This window comes from Gavialis gangeticus, unplaced genomic scaffold (assembly GCF_001723915.1).
Source record: "Gavialis gangeticus isolate Ggan-Ray unplaced genomic scaffold, GavGan_comp1, whole genome shotgun sequence".
In the NCBI taxonomy this organism is placed as follows: domain Eukaryota; kingdom Metazoa; phylum Chordata; order Crocodylia; family Gavialidae; genus Gavialis; species Gavialis gangeticus.
In genome coordinates, this window is record NW_017729019.1 from 1,622,370 (window position 1) to 1,629,489 (window position 7,120).

Consider the following 7,120-nt stretch of genomic DNA (forward strand, 5'->3'; position numbering starts at 1 on the left):
GCGAACTGGCAATACACAATCCCCCTTCCACTGGTGGCACGCAGCCCACTTCCCTTGCAGGCTGCACAGGCACCACCTGGGCCCTCCCCCACCATATATCAGTGGGAGAGGCAGCCACCAGGACCTGCAGGCTCCTACTTTACAGCAGTAAGATTCAGAGGCATATATAAGCAGACGTGACTGACCTTCTGTAAGCTGCCATGGTTGACCTAACCACATCTGTACAGTGGCATTTCTGGACAGGATAACTAGATGGAACTGTGGGATCTTACGGTTTGCCAACACTGCATGACCAGCAGGGGCCCCAGAAGTTTGCATGGGGAAGCAAACCTTCATAGACCCATGCAACGAGTTTCCATCCAGCCAGAGTACACAACAGAGAGCACGTTCTAGTGCAGAAGATCCTTACTGCTAGCTAGAATCTAGCTCGCACAGAGGTCCAGAGCTAACTAGTTGGCTGGTGATAGCAGAGATTTTGTTGCTATTACGAAAGATGAATCAATCATCTATTAGCTTGTGAAAGTAGTCAAGTGTTAAGTGTTGGTAAGTCACAAAGAGGGCACTCACTGCAACGTCAGAGGTTTGTTGAGCTACTAATTTCTTAGACTAAAAATGAGAATTTTGCATCTATTTGAAATGTTGAGGAAAAATCAAGTAACTGATTTCAGTGTATGCAAAAGTATTAGAGTCCATATGCCAGAGATTCCCGTGGGACTGTTGTATGGCAACCCCCTGCCTGGAGCTAGATAGGACAGGTTTTAGCTGGAAAGGATGCACTCTGGGGAATTGTAGAGGAAATCTGGAGGTTGAGAGTGAGGCAGAAAGGCTGGGCATAGTTGTCTTAACAACACACTTCTTCAAGTCTGGTTTATTAAGAGAAACCAAAGCAGTGGATGGGCAGGGTGTATGTTTCTGTTCCAGCCCAATTACACTTTTCCCCCATCCAAATTAAAAGCATGCTATTGCCACATCTGCTTATAAATGGAATTTGAGCATCTTCCAGGGTGTTATGGTCAATGGGCATTTTACACATGCTCCAGGAGTGGGGGGAGGGAGTGGCACTTTAATCAGAGCGGCTCCAAGAGCCGCTGTAATTAAGACACTCGGAGCATCTCGTGTATCGGCATCCCCACGCTTCAAAATGGCAGCAGGGGCACTTCATCTAAAGCTTGTTGAATGGCTGGCTGGAGCACAACAATTACCACGTTTTAGCAGACTCGATTAATTGAGTCTGTTCCAACGCACTGTAATTGCAACATGCCAGAGCAGCTTCCCAGCTCATGTATAGGCACCCGATGGTATTAGGACTCTATGCCTCTTTCTAGCTAGGAAATTAAAAATAAGCATTTCTCTTACTGAAGCACATTGAAGAGAGCCATCATGAGGAGGCACAGGGTACCATCCAAGTGAAAAGTTGGGATTGTGTCCCATTTCAAGGCGTGGGATCTTCAATATTAAGTACAATGTTGGGGTCTACTAAGTTTTCAAACACAAGGTAAATTTTGCAGACACTAAAAAGGCTGGGTTTGTCATGAACATTAGACAGGGTCATAAAGCACAAGGGACAGCATTGGGCTAGGGAGCTTGGAAACTTCCCAAAGAGTCGGCCAGGGGATGCACTACCACTGCTTGGTGAGGGTGGTGATTGGCGACTTCCTGTTAAGAACATGGAGGTATCTATCTGCTGACCAAAGTTATCATCTGAGGATGCTTGGTGCTTGCTAGGAACCCAAATCCTGTTTATAATGGAAAGGTTGCTTAGAAATATCTGATCCCCTACTACTCAATGCCACTTATCTGTGTAAAAAAAACAATCAGGGTGCATGGTAGTGGTGATACCTTTTATTAAGCCCAAAAGATTTTTGCAACAAAATTTAGTTGCAAAAATCTTGTTGGTCTAATAAAAGATACCACCTCTACCATGAGCCCCGATGGCTTTTTCCTCTAAGCTAATACGACTACAACTTGGACACCTGACTTATCTGTGTGGACACTAATGATACTGCAAGGGTAATCCTGCGGAGATCAAAAGTGATTACAGGGCTCTGGGCATGGGGATGCAGGAGAGAAACAAGCTTCTGGCAAACATGCAGAAAGAACTGGAAGTCCTTGTAGTGTCACAGGACTATGATGTGATTGGAATAACAGATTTGGTGCAAAAGTTCTCAATACTGGAGCACTGTCATTGATGGGTACAAACTGCTCAGAAAGTACAGGCAGAAGAGAAGAGGAAAAGGGAGTTGCACTTTATGTAAATAAAGAGCAATATGATTGCTCAGCTCCAGTATGAAATTGGAGATAGGCCTGTTGAAAGTCTTTGGCTTAAGGTCAGAGGGGAGAGCACCAAGGGCTGATGTCGTGGTGGGGGTCTTCTGCAGACCATCAGGCCAGGAAGACGTGACTTTCTTCAAAAAGCTAGCAGAAGTTTCTCAATCACTCTGACATCTGCTGGGAGGCCAATACAGCAGTGCACAGGCAATCTAGGGAGTTTTTGGAGAGTGCTGGGGACACATCCTGGTGCAAGTGTTGGAGAGGCCAACTAGGGGTTGTGCTCCTGACCTGCTACTCCCAAACAGGGAAGTATTGGTGGAGAATGTAGTAGTGGATGGCAACTTGGGCAGCAGAGACCACAAGATGATTGGGCTTGGTATCCTGAGGAAAGGAAGGAGAGCAGCAGAGTAAGGACCATGGACTTCAGAAAAGCAGACTTTGATTCGCTCAGGGAACTCATGGGCAGGATCCCCTGGGAAGCCAGTCTGAGGGGAAGGAGTCCAGGAGAGGTGTCTGTACTTTAAAGAAGCCTTATTGAGAGTGCAGGAATAAACCATGGGCGACTGGGGCCTCCTGAGTCTGGGGGACACCTGCAGGCGCTGCCACCAGTGTTGGCAGCAGGGCCGGAGCTGGTGAGCTGCAGGCACCACTGGCGGTGGTGGCCCTGTTTGGGGGGCACGTGACCCCCGCCATGTCCCCTCTACACATCGCCTATGGAACAAATCATTCCAATGTGCAGGAAGACTAGCAAGTATGGCAGAGGACCAGCATGGCTTAGCAGGGGACACTTCGATAAGCTAAATCACAAAAAAGAAGCTTATAAGAAGCAGAAACCAGGGAGGAGTATAAAAGCATTGCTCAAGCATGCAGGGAAGACATCAGGAAGGCCAAAGTGCATTTGGAGTTGCAGCTAGCAAGGGACATGAAGGGTAACAAGAAGGGTTCCTACAAGTATGTCAGTGACAAGAGGAGGAACAGGGAAAGTGTGTGTCCCTTACTGAATGGGGGAGGCAACCTCATGGCAGAGGATGCAGAAAAGGCTGAAGTGCTCAGTGCCTTTTTCATCTCAGTCTTCACAAGCAAGGTCAGCTCCCAGACTATGGCACCTGGCAGCACAGTTTGGGGAGGAGGTCAGCAGTCAACTGCAGCAAAAGAACAGGTTAGGGACTATTAAGAAAAACTGGATATATACAGGTCCATAGGGCTGGATGGGATGCACCCAAGAATGCTATGGGATTTGGCTGATGTGAAAGCAGAACTGCTAGCCACAATAACTCAGGGCAATTGGGAGAGGTCCCAGACAATTGGAAAAGGGCAAATAATAGTGCCCATATTTAAAGAAAGGGAAAATAGAGGATCTAGGGAACTACAGACTGATCAACCTCACCCCTAGTCCCTGGAAAAGTCATGGAGCAGGTCTTTTATAGAGTCATAGAAAAGTATGGCTGAAAGGGACCCCTGGAGGTCATCTAGTCCAACCCCCTGCTCAAGGCAGGGTCATCCCTATCCAAACCATCCCATGCAAATGCTTGTTTAACCTATTCCTAAAACTATGCCATCATCCTTGTCGCACAGCTACAAAACATTTTGGCCAGACATTAAAAGCTGCCCAATCTGCCACTTAAAGGAATCCATTTCTCAGCACTTGGAGGAGAAGAAAGTGATTAGGAACAGTCGGCATGGATTCACCAAGGGCAAGTCGTGCCTGACCAATCTGATTGCCTTCTATGACAAGATGACTGGCTCTGTGGATGCGGGGAGACTGGTGGGTGTTCTATATACCTTAACTTTAGCAAGGCTTTTGATACAGTCTCCCACAACATTTTTGCAGGCAAGCTAAGGAAATACAGGTTGGATGTATTGTAAGGTGGATGGAAAACTGTCTGGATCATCAGGCTCAGAGGGTAGTAGTCAATGGGTAGATGTCTAGCTGGCAGCCCTGGGGCACTCCACTGGACAATCAGATGATATTTTGCCCAGTGGAGTGCTCCACAGGGTTGTTTCTGGGGCCGGTTTTGTTCAATATATTCATCAATGACCTGGAGATTGGCATAGAATGCAGCCTCAACAAGTTTGCAAATGACACCAAGTTGGGGGGAGTAGTAGATGTACTGGAAGGTAGAATTAGGATTCAGAGAGACCTAGACAAATTGGAGGATTGAACCAAAAGAAACCACATGAGGTTCAATAAGGTCAAGTGTGAAGTCCTGCACTTACGATGGAACAATCCCATGCAGTGCCGTGGCGAGGCAGTTTGGCATCCAGGGCAAAGCCCACAGTGGCAGCCAGCCCTCACCCCACGCATGGATCTGGGGGTCACCCCCCCTACCATGCTTGCCCAGGAGTGCACACAGCAGCAGAAGCCACCCTCCCCATCCCCCCAAATGATTAATTGAGTCTGCTCTGACGCACTATAATTACAGTACATTGGAGCAGCCTCACTGCATGGGTATAGGGTCCTAAGGCTCTATTCTGCCCTACCTTCTGCTTAACAGAAGCACTTTACAAGAGCTATGTGACCTGCTACTCTGTTAATCCAAAATAGCTCATACAGAAAGGCACACGTAAGTCAGCACATAATTCAATAGATAAACTGAGGCTTTATCAACCTCCACAATTAAAACAACTCATCAGGGACAAAATGCCATAGGCACATTAGCAGTCATTTCAGTCAAGGTTTCAAGAATGATTATGATGAGCAATTTGAAGCCTGATTACAAATCAGGGCCTTGGAGCATGCTTGTGAGTTATTAGCCAGTTATTTACTAAGACCATTGTGTTACAGAAGTAAACATATGGCCAGGATCCCTTTCTGGATGTGGGAACAGTCCATGAAACCTATCCGTGTCCTGGATCTACTCCATGCAAACATGGACATGATACTCAGGGTCTATTAGGTACAAAAAAACCCCAAAAAACTGCACACAGGTTTTGGAACGCTGGTTTCAAATTAATTTTGGAGGCGGTGCCGTCTTGCTTCCAGCTTTCCCAATGCACAGTCCACCATCAAGGCGCTAAGAGTGAAGTGGAACGTTCTGCGCATAGACACAAATCAAAAATAAAACCAGCTATTTAAATCAAGGTTTCCTGCTTGGCAAGTCCGCACTGCTGAAGATTACATTGTAGTGGCTCCACCATGTGTATTTCCTAGATTTCCTAGATGTTAGGGCTGGAAGGGACCTTGAAGATCAGCAAGGCCAGCCCCCTACCCAAGGGGCAGGAAGTCAGCGGGGGTCAAAGCATCCCAGCAAGATAAGCATCCAAACATTTCTTGAATGAATCCAGGGCTGGTGCCTGCACCACTTCTGGAGGGAGTCTATTCCAGGACAGTTAAGAATTTTTTCCTTACGTCCAGCCTAAAACGGTCTTGGAGGAGTTTATAACCATTGGTCCTTGTTTTCCCTTGGAGTGCTCTGGTGAACAGAAGTTCTCCCAGGTCCTGGTGTACACCCCTTATGTACTTATAAGCAGCCACCAGGTCCCCTCTGAGCCTGCGCATTTCCAGGCTGAAGAGTCCCATGGCTCTCAGCCTCTCTTCATATGCCCTCATTTGAGGACATGGGCTGTGAAAGGCTGGGGCTAATGGGGCTTAGCCCCCACAAACACAGGGCAGCGGGTAGGGCTACAAGGCAGCCTGGCCGCAGGCTGGGAAGGGGCGCACACACAGCCAGGATTGCAACCCAGCATGTGGATGACTGGCTGCCCAGCATGGCAGGCAAGTACCAGTTGATTCTGTGAAGGGGAAGGGGCAGATCGAGGCCCCTGCTGTGAGGGAGTGAGGCAGGGGCAGGTGCTGGGGTAAATGGGGCCCAGCTGGGCTGGGTGGTGAAACAATTGGAGCCAACAAGGCGCATCTAGGTGCATGGGGGGGAGGGGGCTGCCGCCACTGTGTGCATCCCAGTGGAGGCCTGGGGAGCACATGCCCCCTGGGTCTGTGTGCGGGATGGAGGCAGCTGCTGTTGCGCACTGCGTTTTGCTCCCCGCTGCAGTGGTGCAATGCCACGTGCCTGCCATTGCTGGGCTGTGCTGCGCCCCCTGCCCACCTGGCAGTGGGACACACAAGGCATTGTGTGACACTAGAAACAGCTGCAGTGGGGCACAAAGCGCAACAACTGCCTCTGCTCCATGCCCCCCAGGTCTTCACCAGGGTGCACACGCCAGCAGGAGTCTGCCCCCACCCCCATGAACGAAATGCCTAGGCTCTGATTGTCCCACCACCTGGCCTGGCCAAGGCCCCAGTCACCCCAGCCCCTGCCTCTGCCCTGCTCCCTCTGTCCCTCACCATGGGGGCCTAGATCTTCTCCCGCCTCCCCACCCCACCCCACCCCACGGCTTTCGCCCAGTCCCACGAAAGGTATCCATTGCATACAAAGACAAAGCTATCTCCATTGCAGATGCGTCTTCATAAAGCATTTAATGGCTCTTAATCACCAAATTAAGTCAGGGTACTCTGCGCACACCAACGCCAAAGCTGCACAGAGGGTGGGGGTTTGCCAAAAAGCCACATATGGGCTTCCTCCCCCAGGAACAAAGCCTGGTGTCTTTGTTGGGCCCTTGCCAATCATCCCCCCACCCTGCAACCTCACGATGTGGTACTAAACTGAGACATGATACCATGGGTTGGGCATCACACCATGGCACAAGCGAACCTACCATGTTCAGGTAAAGACAGGCTTCTGTGCATCGCCTTATGCTGGCTGGGTCCCTGAGGCTGGGAGGAGAGCAGCTTTGCTGGGAGTAATGTGGGCATTGGTGGGGAGCCTGCATGGGCACAGAAGGGTGGAGAACCAATTTGCAACCAGTGGTCCAGTAATGGGAGAAGAACTGGGTCTGGTCACTGTCGGACTTA